This window comes from Lactuca virosa, chromosome 5, assembly GCF_052849685.1.
Source record: "Lactuca virosa cultivar CGN04683 chromosome 5, Lactuca_virosa_CGN04683_v6, whole genome shotgun sequence".
NCBI classification, from domain to species: Eukaryota; Viridiplantae; Streptophyta; class Magnoliopsida; order Asterales; family Asteraceae; genus Lactuca; species Lactuca virosa.
Genome location: NC_136430.1, coordinates 107,923,901 through 107,944,877, shown reverse-complemented (window position 1 = coordinate 107,944,877; position 20,977 = coordinate 107,923,901). Strand labels below are relative to the sequence as shown.

At 35.3% G+C, this 20,977-nt stretch overlaps 2 non-coding genes across 2 annotated transcripts; both read left to right on the top strand.

Annotated features, from left to right (window-relative positions):
- The first annotated feature begins 12,234 nt into the window (after window positions 1-12,234).
- On the top strand, window positions 12,235-12,340 carry LOC145117846 (small nucleolar RNA R71). The gene has a single exon (XR_013712840.1). It is a non-coding gene; the product is annotated as a small nucleolar RNA R71 (small nucleolar RNA).
- Window positions 12,341-20,599: 8,259 nt separating this feature from the next.
- Window positions 20,600-20,705, top strand: LOC145117838 (small nucleolar RNA R71). Its single transcript, XR_013712832.1, has one exon. It is a non-coding gene; the product is annotated as a small nucleolar RNA R71 (small nucleolar RNA).
- Window positions 20,706-20,977: the final 272 nt, after the last annotated feature.

Here is a 20,977-nt window from a genome sequence, read left to right as displayed (position 1 = left end):
TCTCTCATCTTTTCTCTCAACTTCAAGAACTTCAAGGCTTTCTTCAGGGATTTATTTCTTCAATTAGTAAGTATCTTCATCATTCATATAATTATTACACTCCATTCTACTCAAATCATTGATATCTTACACAAATTCCATCTTATTCGATGTTAGATTCTCGAATCATCAAGACATCTTCTTAGTGTTCTTGGGTTGAATACTTCCTCTCTCTCACTTTCATCTACTGAAACCACATAAGGTGAGTTCATATCCCTACATTTACATGTTTTTCTTAAGTTTTAAGGGGGAATACAAGTAAAATCATCAAGAACACAATTAAACTTTTTCTAACAGATTACATCAGAAAAGATGAACTTCGATCACGGACTGTTTTGGTCAACTTAAATATTTTAGTTTTCAAAACTGTTTCAGGTGCAAGTAGTTCAAACTCGTAGCTTTAAAATGACTACTTGCAAATCTCCATATGATTTTTCTACAATGTATGGTGATTTTTACAAAACTGCCTATCATTTCAGAGGCAAACCCGGACCAGTCTGTGATTATGAACATTTTCACCTCTGTTAGAGATCACTAAAAATCATGATAAAATTTACGAACAAACTAGACTCATATTCCAAACTCTCAGAATTTGCGGATTTGGATTTGGAGCTTTGATGATTTTTCTATAAATTTTCTAAGAACAGCAACAGAAACTGTATTCAACAAAAAACTGCTGTCAATTTCATTTCACCTTGTAACATGTTGAGCAAGGTGTATATCTTTATGTGATTATATGTTATTGCAATATATGTCATTTTGTCTTAATATATAGACACACATCAGTTTACAAATGGATTTGGACATATTGAATATAAAGAATAACAAGTGATTATAATCAAAGTACAACCGATATATTCAAACATTTAATAAACTATTTTGAATATAGTTTGCATACATTACTACGTACTACCCTTGGTTGATAAACTATAATAGGTATAGTTTATGATACATTACATAACACATACATTTGAAAAGGGTACATTTATACAAAGGATATTTTCATTAAGCAAGGTACGGCCATACGGTACCAAGTTTTCATTACACTACATGTAAATTCGTTAATGACTTCTGTGAGACATTCGATTCAATTTACAAATAAGTCCTATATTATAACCAGAGTCTCCTCGAGGGAGAGCGTGATACTTGTGTATAGATCTATATTGGGTCTGACAAACCCACACCTTAGCTGCATGCAACAGCTAGACCGACAGGTCTGGGGTGACAAATGTCATAACATTTCCGACGCCTGAAGAACGTCGTTTCAGGCCAACTAGGTCATAGCATGGTTATAATAACTCACATGTGGTATTAACAAACATAGAATTTACGGGGATTTCACTAAAATCAAACGAGTTTATGTCGATTTAAACTTGCATTGTTTTACTATAAGGAACGAACACTACTTGTACATTTCGGTCTTTGGGTTTTAAGACTACATTTACACATTAAGGAAAATATTGGATTTTCTGGAACGAACACTACTTTTACAAGAAAAGGTTTCATAACTACATACAAAAGCTTATGCACTCACCAACTTAATTGTTGACACTCTTTCAAAACTACTTGTATTCTCAGGAAATCACTAAACAGGTAAACAAGTGCTTTTGAGGATGGGACGCTAAGGCGTCAAACATTTCATATTTTATCAACATATTGTAATTGATTCATAAACATGTAATTCATACAATGATGTAACTTTTTCAATTATATATATGTTGGTTATGTTTACTTTGATCACTATTACAATTGTTGTTATGATACTATACATGAAGTCCTCCACCCCCGGACGTTTCCGCCATCCTTGGTTTGGGGGTGTGACACCTGGAATCGACCTAATGTCCGAGATATATATAGTTACCAAAAATCTCGACACCACGACGTGGTAAAGGCACCACGTCGTGGTCCTCAAGTTTATCCTGTATTCTCCAAGTCGGCGTCAAGAATCGCGAAGATTCCATTCACCACGTCGTGGTAGTTGAAAATCCAACTTTTCTCAAAACACGAAAGTCATGCGAAATGTGTCTAGTTTTCAGATCATTTTGAATCTCGTCAATCGGAGTTATGAGTCATGAAATATGGTCAAAATACTAAAGAGGGGTCAAGCTGTCCAACAACATCTTTCTTGTGTCTTCTTCTTGTCTAAACTCGCATTTTTCTGCTTCCAGCTTCCATGTTGCTTCCGAGCATGTATTTTATGCTACATAGCAGATATTAAACATAATAAGTACCTTTTGTTCTATAATTAGCATAATTATAGCTAAAAGTATTAAGATATGATGTAAAATATATATATATATATATATATATATATATATATATATATATATATATATATATATATATGCACATATCAAAATACCCCACACTTAACCTTTGGTTGCCCCCAAGCAAAATAATTTTTTTAAGTCTAACTTTCATCACCAATATCATATAAGACAATCCATTTTGAACTCAACCATTATACCAAGACCTCAATGCGCATATTTGTGTCTAAGGTTCCTAAAAACTTCCCCAATCCTAGCTACTCACAATACTTATGAACCTTCACCCCTTAGCTTATACGGCACTCATTTCTGCAACCTTCCGAATCAATCCTCATAAATCTTTCTTAACCTCAAGGTATTTTTGGTTAAGCTACCCAAGCATACATAATCTAGAAAAATTACAACTTTTGATACCACAATGGAGCTCTTTGGAATTCTTCACTTCTTTGAATAATTGATCTTTGACTTCTTTGAATTCACCACCTTTTTGTTTGATTTTTGGTATATTCAACTTTTTTGAATTTCTTTAGAATTTTGATCTTTTGATCTGCATACTTTGATAGCTCCAAAAATTCTTACAACAACTTTTTAGTAATTTCTCTCTCTCTCTCTCTCTCTCTCTCTCTCTCTTTAAAAAAAATTCTCACTTTTTTCGCTCAAATCCTACATGCTTAAGCAAGGGAGCTTAACTTCAACATTTATTGGTTACATGTATTAGTCTAAGTGCAATGACTACATAAGCTCTCCTAGATAGATTTAAGGTACAGGGTGCAAAACATATTATGTCATATAAACTACCAGATTACCTTTTATATCTCATGACTTTTCACTAAGACTTGGGAAGCCACAAATATACTATAACATATGTTGGCTCAATTAAACATTTGAGCTCGCATTAGATCATCCCAAATAACACTAGCAACTTAAGTTAAAACTATTACTAGATTCAATTTTTAGACTATTATTTCAAATCTATTTCTAAATTTATTTCTAAATTTTTAAATTTTTCTAAATTTTTAAATTTTTCTAAATTTTCTAGCAATTTACTTTTTCGACCCCTACCCCACACTTATTACATACAATGCCCTCATTGTATGCAAAAAATAATATAAAGCAATAAAAGGGAGAAAAATGAACATACTCCCCTGGGTAGTAGTGGCGAGATTGACTCTGAAAGTGTGGAAAACTTGAACATATTGTATAATTGCTGGAAACAGTACTTCTGGACCTTCTTCTTGTGAATGCAAATGTGCCGGATCTAATGAAATCAAAGAACCATTCTTGAAAAATGTGTTGAACTGCTGCCACGAGGTGGGAAAGCAACGCCACGTCATGGTGTTTTCTCAAAGAATCTTCTAAGATTGAAATAGGTGGGCATCGACTCTTTGTGATGTGTAAGACCATTCCCACTCTTCTTTTCAGTAAATATATTTCAAAATGCTTTTCTCTTCATTATGTGGGAACCCCACACTTATTCAAAAACTTGTTCTTCAATTATGATCTTCAAAAATCGGACGGCTTCTTCAAATTAAGGGCCTTCACTGCTTCACTTTCGTTTAACGCTACAAAATAAGATCAAGAACTAGAGAAACACATCATCATTCGGTTAAACTAAAAAAAAACTAAAAATTAAAAATTAAAAACTAAAACAAATCAAAAGGAAACGAAAATACAAACTCATAAAAACCGGGTTGCCTCCCGAGAAGCGCTTCTTTTTGAAGATTCGTGAGCCGGACTCCTTCCCACTCTACGTTGCGTCGGGTGGAAGTGTAACCTCCCTGTTCTCCATCATCTTGAACCTTACTCGTTTGTAAGCAACCCTTCTATTGAATGCCTTTCTTGAACTTTCTTGCATTGTTGGGTTGACATTTTCTTTATGTTTCCGCTTGGGTTCTTTCTTCATTCTCATGTCTTTAGCTTTTGTCTTGTCTCTTTTCGGGTTTTTCTTGTCAAAATGAGACTCATCACTCTCTTCTTCTTTTTCTTCAATCAGCGCTGTATTTCGATCTGGTGGTCTTGTAAAAGCAAATACCTCAAAAATCATTGGCGTTGAAACTGGAGGTTTTGAATGGTTTTCTTCTTTTTCCAGTTGCTCTTCAAGTTCTTTATGCTCCATGAACATTGTGTTTCCTTGCTTCACCAGATTTTCCTTAGCACGAGATGGGAAAGGAAGAGGTGGTTTCTAGGGTTGCATGTACACCTTAGCACGAGATGGGAAAGGAAGAGGTTCTTTATGCTCCATGAACGTTGTGTTTCCTTGCTTCACTAGATAGGATTTTGAACCTTGGAAATCAATTTTGCATGTATCTTAGTCAAACATAGATCCAAGGTTTCTAGGGTTGCATGTACACCTTAGGAGTGTTAGAATGCTCAAAACCTAACAGTGGTATCAGAGCCTAGGCTTGTTTGCTTGATATTTGATGCAAAATTGTGAAAAAAGCTGAAAAACTTGTTGTCTGGACAGTGGACTCGCCGAGTCCATGGGGGGACTCGACGAGTCCAAGCACAAACTCATCCTACTCGTCAAGTAGGTTCATGCACTCGACGAGTAGGAGCCCCAGAATGCAGTTTTTCGACTTTTGCTGCTGGAAATGGACTAGAAACATTACCCTAAAATGTTTTGGTCTTATAAAACTTGTTTTAGATGGTGTAATGGTTATGCTAATCCATTTTCAATAGCTATTATCAAAATTTCAAGTTTTATATGGTTAATTTTATGATTCTTGAAATTGTTGATATGCATGTTCATGAACTTATGAGTTTAGAAGATCATAAGAATTATTTGTAACTTGCTTGTTAGTTTATTTCTTGATCATTATGTGTTTTAATAGAATCCATAATTTGTCCTCAAGTTATGGATTACCAAAAGTCACACTTTTAAAGTCCATTATTAAACACATATGTTACATAATATAAAAAGTCACTCATTTTATTAAACCATTAACTCATAAGTTATGAAAGATGAAAAGTTTTGAAAGTTACAAAACTTGCCCTCAAGTTTTGGAACATGTAAAGTCACTTTAAAAACTTTAGTTCCAACCCCTAGAATTTTAAAAAGTTAAAATTCAACACTTATACTTTATAATATTATAAGTTAATAATATATATATATATATATATATATATATATATATATATATATATATATATATATGTATAAGAGCAAGTCAGTCTTACCGTTAGTATGCCTCATTCACGAAGTCGGTCTATAAGGGGGGTATAAGGTTGCTGCCAATAAAATGGAAGCTTAATGGGTGTCCATTCTCACCCACCGCTTCCTTGATCGGTGGAGGGTCGTTAGCCGAACGGGTAGGACAAGGACTAGAATTCTCCCTTCATTAAAAGTATTAATGATGAATATAAAGTAACTAAATGTTTTAATTCCCAATCTTAGTTACTTTAGGAAAAAGTGAATAAGGTGCTAACCCATGAAATTACACTTTGCACCTTGCTTAAGTCGGTTAGTGGAGCGCGTGTGGTTAACCGGCACACTAGCTGGACTTAACAAGGTAGGCAAAGGGTAACTTAATGTTTATCATAGTATCTATGGAGCGCGTGTGGTTAACAGGCACATCGATTGAGGGGTAATCATTTGCATGGTTACTTCACACCTTGTTTTGTGATCCTCGACATCCCAGTCACAAAAGGGCACACTCGAGATTGAAACATGCCATTGAAAGTTCAATGAATCTCAAAAGATCTAGGAGTTTCAAAACCAATTAAAACGTAATAATTTATTTCGTTTTTCATGGTGGAAATTGGTGAATCGTCATTCACCTACCTTCAAATATTTTATAGCTTGGATTACGGCATCCCTCTTCCAAGTTATAAAATATTGTGTTGGGTCCTAGCCTTAATATTTCATATTGGGTGTTATATTAAGGACTTTAAATCAACTATCTTGAATATCTCCCAAAAGTTGTCTGGTTCAAACAATTATGATCTTCCCAAAACTCTTGGAATAAGCTTTCCTAATGAAGATGATGTCCCGTGACTGGATCATGGAAATCATCCTTCAATTCCTCCACCTCCTCCAATTATTCTCCCTAACCCACAAGTTCAAGGTCACTCAAGCCCTATTGGCAAGCAAGGTCTATGTGTGATCGCATCTTGGAGATGAAGTCACATATTAACAAGCCGGGAGAGTTGGGTGTCAAAGTCTTAAGAAAGTTGGATGTTCAATCACTTTCTAAGTTACATAGTGAGTTCCTTTGGGACTACTATGACAAAGACTATGACATGACCCTTAATGATTTTATCTATTTGCTTTGTGCTGCTGAATCAACAATGATTTGGAGCACTGGTAGAGCAAATTTGATTAGAAGATCAACTTCCCAAACTTCCATGGACTTTGAAAAAGGTAACATTGGATATCCAGAAAAGCTTTCTCTTCCCAATGGAAAGGGATTGGCCATAGTCAACTCGGTTGACCAAATGGTAAAGAGAAAGGCAAGTCTGAGATAGTCCAGTGCACCATTCCCAAAGAGTCCATATGTTTCTCTTGATAAAGGAAGGGGCATTGATTGCGAAGCTGCCTATTTACCTGAAAGATCATAAGGTTGATCAAGTCAAGAAGTTTGACTCTACTTCAGGTAAAGTCCACTATCTAACTCTGTTAAGTTTCTATTCTGAGATTCTTATTATATGATGTGACTGGGTCACATGTTGATGTTTTAAGAATCAAAGAAAAGTGAAGAAACTTAAAGGAAGTATATGCTGATTCTGATCGCAAAGATGGATTTCGATCGCATGGTTCGGTGATCAGAATTTTGAGTTGTTGCTTAGGAGTTATAATATATTGCTTAGGAATAGATAACAACAAGTTTTTCATATGCTTTTGCACTGTAAGGATAAGTTTTTCCGCAAAGTTTTAAAATAAAAGGAAAATTTTTGATTTTATTTATTCTAAGTATCCTTACAATGGCGTTTGTGAAAAAAAATTGTTGCTTATATGATTCCATTGATAGCAATATTGGAAAATGGATTTGTTTCTTTCATTTGTGGTAATGTCTAATTTACCAAATAAGGAAAGATTCTCATCATCCAAGTTTTAATTGGACCGAAACTTGGAATCATGCAAGTTGTATAATATCATGAATGAGAACTTTCAACTTTGGAAAATTAAGACTAATTCCTTGTTCACATGTATATGTGAGTCAAGTGAGGGACTAAGGGATCGAGTACACATTCTTGTGCACTGGTCAAGGTCCACCACAAAAGATCGATAAGACTATTTGTCATGATTTACTAAAGCTGGGTAAATATGGTTATACTTACCAGTTTAAGTATAATTCTGAAACATTGGAAAAGTTCCGATGTATTGCAGGACGAATGAGAAGAATCAAATTAGCCAGAAAGATAAAAGTTTCTCAAATCTGAAAAGATGGGAGAGTACTTTAGTATCATGTTTTGTGATCATCTTAATGATTAATAAACCATATCACAATTGGTTCTCTAAGGACATCTTAGTGCATTCTTATGGCTAAGAAGAGGAATCATGAATTGTTGAAGTGGTTAAATCAAGAAGATGAGTCACACTTCGCTCCAAAACAAGTCTTAGAGTCATACTCCAAGATTGTAACTTGAGTGACACATCTTAAAGAAGGTCTATAACACTTGTCAAATGTAAGAGTAAAATGTTTTCTACTCTTGTATATTTGAAATTGGTAAGTTGTGATGTTTTGGATAAAACAAAGACCAAATTAGGCCAATTGTGTGAAGTGTTTGTCTTGATAAAGAATCCACACTATCTCTTGAATATTTGGCAAGATAGTCTTATATGTCAAGAGGACAGTGGGAGTCTTAAAGATCCTGAAAGAATTTCAAGATCTAATCAAGAATAAAAACCTGTAGTTTGACACTAGCACACGACGTGAGATTTATAACCTATCATGTTGACATATTTCTATTTCTGTGCCCATTCCAGTTAAAGTTGGCTTTGCATATGAGTTCTGAGAGTTCTCAATTGGTTGCATAACAACTTGGAAGCAATGGCAGGCCCTTGTGCTTCCCGGCGGCAAGAAATTAAGATTTATTTCAGTCCATATGAGTTTGGATTTGTCATTATCCTTGTCTTGTGATTATGGTTTTGACAAATTCACATGGATAGGAACACATACACCATAAAATCTAAGTGTCATAAGGTTTCTCTCCGATTCATGGAAATGATGGTGACGAAACACTTTCACTAAGTAGATTTTAACTAGATAGCAATTGTGATATTTGCATTCTCAAAGTCGTTAGTGGAGCGTGTGTGGTTAACCAGCACACTAACATGGACTTGTGAGAAATGGCAAAGGTCTAAACAATTGAGACTATGATTACGGCATCCCTTTTCATAGTTCTGAAATTGTTTAGACACACATGTGTACTATCTAAGGAAAGGTGTATGATTTTGATAAAGTTTTATCATAGCATCTCGTATCAGAAATATGAACTTTGGTAAGAAGGTCAATAAAGTATTGATTTCTAGAAGTCCATCTGATTTCTGAGTACATGTCAAAGCTAGTGGGAGCATAAGTTTTATGCTAATAATCATCATGCAAGTGGGAGCATGATAATTATAATAAATGTTGCAAGTTAGCAATGTTAATTATAGAAAACAAAAGGTTTCAATTGGGAAAAAGTTGTTTTGCTATAATTAAGGGAGAGGAAATTATACTTCATTTTAATTCTAAAAGCTTAGATTGAGGTTTTAATCATCTTTAGTCAAGGATATATATATATATATATATATATATATATATATATATATATATATATATATATATATATATATATATATATATATGAATTTTATGTTGGAATGGCTCAACATAAGGAAATTCTATATATGGGTCCATTATTTGCGTTCTAAAATTCGATTATGATTACGGCATCCCTTTTCATAATCTTAATTATGAGAACTTGGCAAATAGAAATAGAAATATTATAGCAAAAGACTGGTCTAATATCATGTCTTTATGAATCGTGTCCCATATGCTTCGGATTTAGGATCGATTGCATGTGCTATAATATTCATATGTTCTAAATTTTTCCAAAATGCCTAGAGCATTAAGAGGGGAAGTAGTAGAACTGGATATGACTAATTTGATTAAGCAATTGTCGAGGACAATCTAAGGTTTACCAAAGATTGGTTGCTCAGGGACAGTTGGAAGTATAGTGTTAATTTTGGAAGGACCACATTGACATATTCTAAAAAGAGGCAACTCTTGTTCAGGAGTAACAGTCAAAAGGGGAATATGGAAATGTTCCCATAGGTGGAAGCTATTCATTAAATCTGTGTAAGATTAGGAAACTTAATGCAAGAAGAATGTTCAAAGGCATGAACTTTGAATATGAGACTTCGTTTTCATGGAGTCGGTCTCCATTGGAATACTCTGTAATGTCTGTTGACAAGTCTTTGTGACTTTGTGCATAATCATTACAAGAGGATCAATGCATATAAGTTTAGAATCTACCAGATTTAGGTAAATGGCAGGAATTTGGAATTCTTGCATATGTGGTAAGGATTTGGGATTGTGAAATGAGTATCACTGGAATTCGATCTATTTCACAGAGTAAAGATCATAGACAAACTTAGTGTGCATACTTGGTGTATGGCATAACTAATGTTTAGACAAACATAGTGTGCATACTTGGTGTATGGCATGACTAGTGTTTAGAAAAACATAGTGTACATGCTCGGAGCATAGGACAACTATTGTTTTAATTCAAGTATAAAGTTGATAGTTTGAAACAGCATACAATGAATAATGTGCAATCAATATGGTGATAAATAAAAGGTGTTTTTATTTATATTCATAAGTTCTGAGACCATAGTTGATTCGATTATTCTTGTGTTTCACTTTGCATGTTTTGACTTCCAGAATAACTAAGTCGCTCTTCCTGAATGACTAAGTTATTCAAACCATCCACAGTCGGTCATATGATGGAAGTAGATATGAATTAAGACTGTCATGGGTTGGCTTGTAGAGGTCTAAGATGTTGGACATGACTACAACACTCATGAGTTCTCATAAGTTCTGAGTATTGGATTCAACCCACGCTCACTAGTATCACTTCATGGAATTCATCTCGAGTGATCGTGAGACGGTAATATCATATAAGTCTTCAAACCTAGATATATGAATTGTTGCCTATGAGTTGGTTATACATTGATTGTACGTAAACGCATTGGTAACTCGATGTTATAAAACGTGCCTTTGTGTATGATTCAACAAGTAGTAGAACAAGCATATGAGTCGAAGTTTATCTGTTCCTTCTTGGATTAGAAGCGATATCTGGGCCCCTCGATGATTTTGTGTTGACCCATGTATCGGGCCCGGTCAGAACTAAGTTGATCTGTTCACTTAAGTTCTATGTCAAACAAATCGGAAATCGGGAAACAAACTGCTGGCCAATAAGTAAGACATTGTTCCATGTATTTGTCTGGCTGATACCTAGAACAGAGGATTATATGATCACTTATCTTAAATGGAGTATCGTCATCATCTCAGTTCCGCGAGACCTTGAAAGAGCTATGATTACTGATCGGTTCCTGAAGTTATTCTTGCAGAATATAGTTATTAGACTTATCCAAGTGAGAGACTGTGGGATTAGGTGTCTAAGTTCATAACTATTCTGGAATGTACTTGACCCGATTAGCATGGTCCATTTGGGTTGCATGGAATCATGCATTTGGATAGACTAAAATGAGAGAAATAACACTTATGGTTTATTAATATATTATAAGTTCTAATATATTAATAGGATTATTTAATTAGTATTGATCAAGAATTAATTTGGAATTAATTAAGTGATCAAAAGAAGACTAATTAAATATATGGGTTGATTGTGTAAATCATCCATACTTATATAGTGGGCTTATGCTCCATTGATTATCAAGTTGGGCTAAAACCCATAGGATGCTCCATGGTGTTTATAGAACCCATGGGTCATGGAAATGAAAGGTCATGACAATTAGGGTTTACATGGTGTAACCCTAATTATAACACACTATATAAGGATCTATATGTTCACCAAAATCGGTCACTTAAGCAAGTAAGAAGAGGGCTAGCCGATTTCAAGAGTGTGACATTTCTCTCAAAGTTTATTCCAAGTGCTTTTAGTGTTGTGTGAGACATTTGAGGCATCACACTTGGGGTGCTAGGCTCTCAAGGTTTTCAAGGAATCCAAACTACTACAAGGTATGTTTTTCTAGCTTTCTTTTACAATAAAAGTTCCCCATGTATGCTAGATAGGATTATGAACCTTGGAAATCAATTTTGCATGTATCTTAGTCAAACATAGATCCAAGGTTTCTAGGGTTGCATGTACACCTTAGGAGTGTTAAAATGCTCAAAATCTAACAGGTGAATCCGATAACTTTTCTTGTACAAGCCTTGTTAATTGCACCACTTGCATACAAATACTTAAAATAGATTCTTTTTGTTCTCTAAGTATTGCATCTGTAGCATCATGTCGTTTTTCGCTAGCTTCCATGAATCTAAATAACATTGACTCGAGAGCAGATATTTTCTCTTATTGGACTTGCTCAATTTGGTAGAGATCATGCTTAAGTTCTTGAATTTCTTTCACATCTCGTTGTCTCGTGTACTCCACCTCACAATCCCTTGTAGAATGAGGTCCTCCACAAGCTCCACATCTATCATGAATTGATCCACCCATTTTTGTGATCTTTTCTTCCATTGTGTCGAGCTTTGCAATTACAGCACTGATAGTATCTTGACCTCCATCTTTACTTGACTTTCCTCTAGTGAAATCCTCCTTTGAGTTGTGATACTCTCTTGAATGCTTAGCGAATTCTTCAATCAAAGCTTTATTTGTAGCCCGATTCTTCTTTGTCATGGGCCCTTGCGAGTCTAGAAGTTGACGAGTGCACACATTGACTCCATCATAAAATATCGAGATTTCTTGTTGCACATTGAAGTCATGTTGAGGGCAATGTCGTAACAATCTCTTGTAACGCTCCCAAGCTTCGTATAGCGACTCACCTTCTAATGTTGAAAATTTTGGATATTTCTTATAAGCTTTACCACTTTTGAAGGAGGGTAAAACTGGTTTATGAAATCGGTCTTAAAATCAGCCCATGTCGTGATTTCTCCAAAGGGAAGTGATTTTAGCCATTCTTTAGCTTCACCTTTCAGAGTGACCGGTAAAATTCGAAGCATCACCGCATCTTTACTCACATTTGGTGCATTAAAATAATGTGAAATCTCCACCACCTCTTCTATGTGCTCATAAGCATCCTCGTGCTCCTTCCCATAAAAAGGTAGATCTTTTAGCATGCCAAGAATATGTCCCGGTAGTTCAAACTTTGTAGTGGCTGGGATTTTTGGTGGATCAAGACCCCATTTGTTGTCGTTCCATATATGTCGCTTGTACTCTTCCATTGACATGGTCGTGATGTCCCCCATTTTTTCCTGCTAAGATAAAACTAGAAAAACAAGCGTAAAAGGAACAAAAAAAAACGAAAAACTAATTGAAGCGAGACCACGACGTGGTGAATATAACCACGACGTTGTTGCGTCTCAGAGAGAAAAAAAACTAAAATAAACGTATGAAACAAAAGTAACTTTTTGTGGTTTTTACCCCACAAAAAGGATCGAATAACTAAAAGCAATTAAACAAATAATCAAATAAGTCGTTCCCCGGAAACGGCACCAAAAACTGGATGTGCACAAAATATATCTATCAACTTTTAAATTTATAACCTAACAAACTTATACTAATTATGCACCTATAGGTAGTGTACTTAGTCAGATTATAGTATAGCTTGGGTAAGTCGGGTGTCGATCACAGAGAACGGTATTTAATTAATAAAATAATTACTAAAAGTTAAACTAAGAAAAAACAACTAAAAGTGGGGGGTTTTATCTGATTTTACAAGTTCAGATTAACTTAAAACTAACTCTTCACTAAAAACGGATGTAATCAAGATAATAAAAACACTTTCCTTTAGTTTTGAATCTACCTTTTCCTATGGTTAGTTATTATTTATGGATTAATTAAGTTGGTTACGAATTATTATGTAATTAGCGATCTGGTCCAATCTACTAATATTTTCACCCGTTCATGTACTACTTTGTAAGGCCATACTCAAGCAAACATAGAATTAGTTATTAATTATAATTGGGTTATGTAAGATTAATCTAAGCAAACACCATTATGGTCACAATTATGTTCTCCAGCACATCTAAATTTGTTATTTTTATTACTTATCTAAGATTTGGTCGATCCTAGCTCTAGCAATTTAATGGTCACTAAATCAATAGGTAATCAAGTTCATGTAATTTAATGGTCACTAAGCTACACTAAACTTGAAATTAAGCAACAAAGTTACAAACTTTAACATGCTAGGTAATGATAATCAAACGCATGCATAAACCAAATTCATATAACCCATAAAGTAAGAAACTAACTCATAATTTTAGGTTTCATCTAACTAAACGAAAGCAAGGGTTTTTAGCCCATAATTGCAGCTGGAAAGCACATAAACATAAGGGAAACTAGACTAATCATGATTAAACTAAGCAAACCAAATGTGTAGATGCGAATCCTTGCTCCAATTTCTTTATCCTTTGATCTCTAGTTGAATTCTGCCCTCAAAGGGGTCTTGGAAGGGTATTTTTTGGTTAATAGTCGCAACCTTCAACCCTCTCTCCCCTGGAATCGACCTAATAGTCCGAGATATATATAGTTACCAAAAATCTCAACTCCACGACGTGGTAACGGCACCACGTCGTGGTCCTCAAGTTTATCCCGTATTCTCCAAGTCGGCGTCAAGAATCGTGAAATTCCATTCACCACGTCGTGGTGGTTGAAAATCCGACTTTTCTCAAAACACGAAAGTCATTCAAAATTGTGTTTAGTTTTCAGATCATTTTGAATCTCGTCAATCGGAGTTACGAATCATGATATATGGTGAAAATACTGAAGAGGGGTCAAGCTGTCCAACAACATCTTTCTTGTGTCTTCTTCTTGTCTAAGCTCGCATTTTTCTGCTTCCAGCTTCCATGTTGCTTCCAAGCATGTCTTTTATGCTACATAGCAGATATTAAACATAATAAGTACCTTTTGTTCTATAATAAGCATAATTATAGCTAAAAGTATTAAGATATGATGTAAATATATATATATATATATATATATATATATATATATATATATATATATATATATATATATATAGATAGATAGATATAGATATGCACATATCAAAATAGCCCACACTTAACCTTTGGTTGCCCCCAAGCAAACTAATTTTTTTAAGTCTATCTTTCATCACCAATATCATATAAGACAATCCATTTTGAACTCAACCATTATACCAAGACCTTAATGCGCATATTTGTGTCTAAGGTTCCTAAGAACTTCCCCAATCCTAGATACTCACAATCCTTATGAACCTTCACCCCTTAGCTTATACGACACTCATTTATGCAACCCTCCGAATCAATCCTCAGAAATCTTTCTTACCCTCGAGGTATTTTTGGTTAAGCTACCCAAGCATACATAATCTAGAAAAATTACAAATTTTGATACCACAATGGAGCTCTTTGGAATTCTTCACTTCTTTTAATAATTTATCTTTGACTTCTTTGAATTCACCACCTTTTTGTTTGATTTTTGGTATCTTCAACTTTTTTGAATATCTTTAGAATTTTGATCTTTTGATCTGCATACTTTGATAGCTCCAAAAATTCTTACAACAACTTTTTAGTAATTTCTCTTTCTCTCTTTTTTTAAAAAATTTCTCACTTTTTTCGCTCAAATCCTACATGCTTAAGCAAGGGAGCTTAACTTCAACCTTTATTGGTTACAGGTATTAGTCTAAGTGCAATGACTACATAAGCTCTCCTAGATAGATTTAAGGTACAGGGTGCAAAACATATTATGCCATATAAACTACCAGATTACCTTTTATATCTCATGACTTTTCACTAAGACTTGGGAAGCCACAAATATACTATAACATATGTTGGCTCAATTAAACATTTGAGCTCGCATTAGATCATCCCAAATAACACTAGCAACTTAAGTTAAAACTATTACTAGATTCAATTTTTAGACTATTATTTCAAATCTATTTCTAAATTTATTTCTAAATTTTTAAATTTTTCTAAATTTTCTAGCAATTTACTTTTTCGACCCCTACGCCACACTTATTACATACAATGCCCTCATTGTATGCAAAAAATAATATATAGCAATAAAAAGGAGAAAAAGGAACATACTCCCCTGGGTAGTAGTGGCGAGATTGACTCTGAAAGTGTGGAAAACTTGAACATCTTGTATAATTGCTGGAAACAGTACTTCTGGACCTTCTTCTTGTGAATGCAAATGTGCCGGATCTAATGAAATCAAAGAACCATTCTTGAAAATATGTTGAAGTGCTGCCACGAGGTGGGAAAGCAACGCCACGTCGTGGTGTCTTCTCAGAGAATCTTCTGAGATTGAAATAGGTGGGCATCGACTCTTTGTGATGTGTAAGACCATTCCCACTCTTCTTTTTAGTAAATATACTTCAAAATGCTTTTCTCTTCATTATGTGGTGTCACACCCCCAAACCAAGGATGGCAGAAACGTCCGGGGGTGGAGGACTTCATGTATAGTATCACAACAACGAGTATAATAGTGCTCAAAGTAAATACAACTATCATAAATATAATTGAAAAAGTTACACCAGAGTATGTGTTTACATGTTTCAAATCAATTACACTATGATGACAAAATGAAATGTTTGACGATTTAACGTCCCATCCTCAAAAGCTGTTGATTTCCTGTTTCACTGATTTCCTGAGAATACAAGTAGTTTTGAAAGAGTGTCAACAATTAAGTTGGTGAGTTCATAAGCTTTTGGATGTAGAGTTTGAAAACTCTGGTTACTACCAGTATGTATAGTATGTTCTGTTCGAAAACCCTGGTTACCACCAATATGTATAGTAGTTTTATTATTTGAAATAAAACCGAGTATTATATCCCGAGTTCGAAAATCTTTGTTTACAAATGATATGTATAACCAAGAAAAATCCAATATTCTTCTTTATAAAATGTCATGTAATCTTAAATCCCAAGAGCGAGAATATGTGTGTTTTGTACTTATAATGTTTATAATAGTGATGTGTTTCCAAAGAAAATCCAATATTTTCCTTATAAAAGTCATGTAGTCTTAAATCCCACGACCGAGAGTATGCAGTTTTAGATAAATAAAACCCCTTTTTAAAGTAGAATTTTCCCGTAAACTTGAAAGATTGTTAACTCCCTATGTGAGTCGTTATAACCATACTACAACGAGAAATAACCTGCAACAACGTTTTCCAGACGTTAAGATCCTATGACTCTTGTCACCCGTAGACCTGCAGGTCCGGCTGTAGCTAGCAGCGAGGTGTGGGGTGTCAATCCCAATATAGATCTATACACAATTATCACGCTCTCCCTACAAGAGACTCTGGTTATAACTTACAGGAATTTGAACCCGTACTCTAAGAGTACGATGGAAGAATTGTCTCACAACTTACGTTAACTAGTTTACATATAGTTTGAGTATAAAACCTCTTCCGTGGTGGAAGTGAAATCACCTTTTATGAAATAAATTAGTGATATGAAGTCCATAAACTACTACTATTATAGTTTATCATGTAGTATATGAAAAACCCATTTGTTTTGAGAGTAAAACCTTTTTCATATAGTATGCTTTTATCGTAAAATCCATAAACTATACTTATTGTAGTTTATTGTATGTGTTCGAAATGAATAGAAAAACCTTATCATGAATGACTAATTTCTGTTTATGATAATAAACTAACAAGAAATACATTCAACATTTAGAAACTTATTGTTATGCACTTTGCTCAACATGTTACAAACTGTTATGAAAGTTGTAAGTTGTTAACTAGTTTTTAACCTTTCTGTACTGTTTTAGAAAAATCATAGAAAAATCATACGAAGTCGAAAACTGAATCCGTAAACTCTGAGAGTTTAGAAAATGTGTCTAGTTTATCCATAATTTTTATTATGATTTTTAGAAGTCCCTAACTTGTGTGAAAATGTTCATATTCACACACTGGTCCGAATTCGTTTCTGAAATGATAGGCAGTTTTGTAAAAATCGCCATAAATTGTAGAAAAATCTTATGGATATGTGCAAGTAGTAATTTTAAAGGTATGAACCTGAACTATTTTCATATTAAACAGTTTTGAAAGATATTAAGTCTAAGTTGGTCAAAACAGTCCGTGAATAGGACTCAACTTTTCTGATGAAAGCTGTTGTTTGAATTTAGTTAAGCTTTTGGTATTTTAACTTGTATTCCCCCCCCCCTAAAACTTGAATATAACATGAAAATGTAGGGGTATGAACTCACATTGAGTGATTTCAGGATATGGATGATGAAGAAAAGAAGTCTCCAAGTCAAGAACACTTGGGAGATGCTTGAAGATTTTAAGATCTAGCAACAAGTATGACGATATTTGTGTGAGAAATCCATGACTTGATTGAAGAAGTATGGGATAATAAGGTGAAGAATGAAATTTACTTATCAAAACTGAAGTGAAAAGCTCAAGAACAGCCTTGCAATCTCGATTTCTAGAGAGGGAGAGAGAGAGAGAGAGAGAGAGGTGTTTGCTTTTTGGTGAGAGAGAGTGAGTATAGTGGAAGGGGATATGAGAGTTTCCAGCTTTTGATGAAGCTATGTAGCTGGAGGAGGGGTGTTAAAGGACAATTAGTTGCCTAGGTAGGGAGGAATAGTGACTGAGGGTTGTCGTATGAGGGTATGGGTGTTAACTTGTGTCATACATTAAGGTAAAGTCAACACTCCACCTCAAAATCTTACCCACTAGATTTTATTGTTAGGCAATGATTTTCCTCCAAAAATGATTAAAATATGATTATTTAGGGTCTCATATGCCAAAATACGAGTTTGGGTGAAAATCCCGCGTCAAAATCATGAAAAACGGGCTTAAAACGAAGTTGGGGTCGAAAACCGGGAAAAAGCTGCGAACATCCGAAGTCTGGGCAGGAGGTTCGGTCCTTGGTGCTTAGAACCGAAGGGAGTGTTCGGCTGATGGTCTCGCAGGCGAAGCCGTCAGAAAGGAACCGAAAGCGAGAGTAGCGAGAAGCGAAGGCGAAGGGAGGTTTCGGGTTCGGTCTCGGATCTGCTCGGTTCGCTCGGATCAGTTCGGTTCTTCATGGTTTCGGTCCGAAAGGGAACTTCGGCTTCGGCTCTTAGTAGATTCGCTTCTTAGGGTTCGGCTCCTAAAGGAGGCTTCGGTTCTTTAAGGCTGTTTTTCCATTAAACTTCCCGTTTTGCGCGGTTTTTGACTAAGTTAAGGGTCGGGATGCCCCAAATGATTATAAAAAGTTGAGGGAGGTTACGAGAGAGATTTGGGAGAGATTTGAGATTGAGAGAGATAGAGCGAGAGAGATTGAGAGAGACTTTGTTTGTGACCTTTGCGAGTGTTTAACTTCGAAATGCAAGGTTGGTAAACCCCGTTTTGCCTTGTTATGAGCGTTATATGCCCCCGAAGGGTATGTATTAATGCTTTATTGAGTTGTTCCATCAGTTACCCTGATTAGGGTTTAGATTTTTCTGAACACGTGAAGACTCAAAGTGATACTTTGCATTAAGATAGTGTGTTGTACAATAGTAAGCACGATGTAAACCCTAATATACAAGAGTTAATTGAGTTGACTGGTTTGACTTGTTGACTTTATTTGACTTTGACTTGACCGGAAATTGACGGTTGTGACATGTGGGAACCCCACACTTATTCAAAAACTTGTTCTTCAATTATGATCTTCAAAAATCGGACGACTTCTACAAATTAAGCGCCTTCACTGCTTCACTTTCGTTTAACGCTACAAAATAAGATCAAGAACTAGAGAAACACATCATCATTCGGTTAAACTAAAAAAAACTAAAAATTAAAAATTAAAAACTAAAACAAATCAAAAGGAAACGAAAATACAAACTCATAAAAACCGGGTTGCCTCCCGAGAAGCGCTTCTTTTTGAAGAGTCGTGAGCCGGACTCCTTCCCAATCTATGTTGCGTCGGGTGGAAGTGTAACCTCCCCGTTCTCCATCATCTTGAACCTTACTCGTTTGTAAGTAACCCTTCTATTGAATGCCTTTCTTGAACTTTCTTGCATTGTTGGGTTGACATCTTCTTTATGTTTCCGCTTGGGTTCTTTCTTCATTCTCGTGTCTTTAGCTTTTGTCTTGTCTCTTTCCAGGTTTTTCTTGTCAAAATGAGACTCATCACTCTCTTCTTCTTTTTCTTTAATCAGCTCTATAATTTGATCTGGTGGTCTTGTAAAAGCAAATACCTCAAAAATCATTGGTGTTGAAACTCGAGGTTTCGAATGGTTTTCTTCTTTTTCCAATTGCTCTTCAAGTTCTTTATGCTTCATGAACATTGTGTTTCCTTGCTTCACCAGATCTTCCTTAGCACGAGATGGGAAAGGAAGAGGTGGTGGATACGGCTCAACAACAGAAAAATCATAATCGTCTTTTATTGCCCACGACGTGGCACTATTGCCTCCACGTCGTGGCGACTGGGAAGCTTCACGATACTCTTCTTCTTCTTCTTTCTTTTTTACTTCGAGTGACTGATTAGACTCCTATTTAAGGTCCTTCATATGCACCAATTCATCATCTTCTTCTTCTGTATCAACAACCATGGCTTGAGCATTTTGGATTGACTCGATTTTTCGTGAAGGTGAATCCGATAACTTTTCTTGTACAAGCCTTGTTAATTGCACCACTTGCATACAAATACTTAAAATAGATTATTTTTGTTCTCTAAGTATTGCATCTGTAGCATCATGTCGTTTTTCGCTAGCTTCCATGAATCTAAATAACATTGACTCGAGAGCAGATATTTTCTCTTGTTGGACTTGCTCAATTTGGTAGAGATCATGCTTAAGTTCTTGAATTTCTTTCACATCTCGTTGTCTCATGTACTCCACCTCACAATCCCTTGTAGAATGAGGTCCTCCACAAGCTCCACATCTATCATGAATTGATCCACCCATTTTTGTGATCTTTTCTTCCATTGCGTCGAGCTTTGCAATTACATCACTGATAGTATCTTGACCTCCATCTTTACTTGATTTTCCTCTAGTGAAATCCTCCTTTGAGTTGTGATACTCTCTTGAATGCTTAGCGAATTCTTCAATCAAAGCTTTATTTGTAGCCCGATTCTTCTTTGTCATGGGCCCTTGCGAGTCTAGAAGTTGACGAGTGCACACATTGACTCCATCATAAAATATCGAGATTTCTTGTTGCACATTGAAGTCATGTTGAGGGCAATGTCGTAACAATCTCTTGTAACGCTCCCAAGCTTCGTATAGCGACTCACCTTCTAATGTTGAAAATTTTGGATATTTCTTTTAAGCTTTACCACTTTTGAAGGAGGGGTAAACTGGTTTATGAAATCGGTCTTAAAATCAGCCCATGTCGTGATTTCTCCAAAGGGAAGTGATTTTAGCCATTCTTTAGCTTCACCTTTCAGAGTGACCGGTAAAATTCGAAGCATCACCGCATCTTTACTCACATTTGGTGCATTAAAATAATGTGAAATCTCCACCACCTCTTCTATGTGCTCATAAGCATCCTCGTGCTCCTTCCCATAAAAAGGTAGATCTTTTAGCATGCCAAGAATATGTCCTG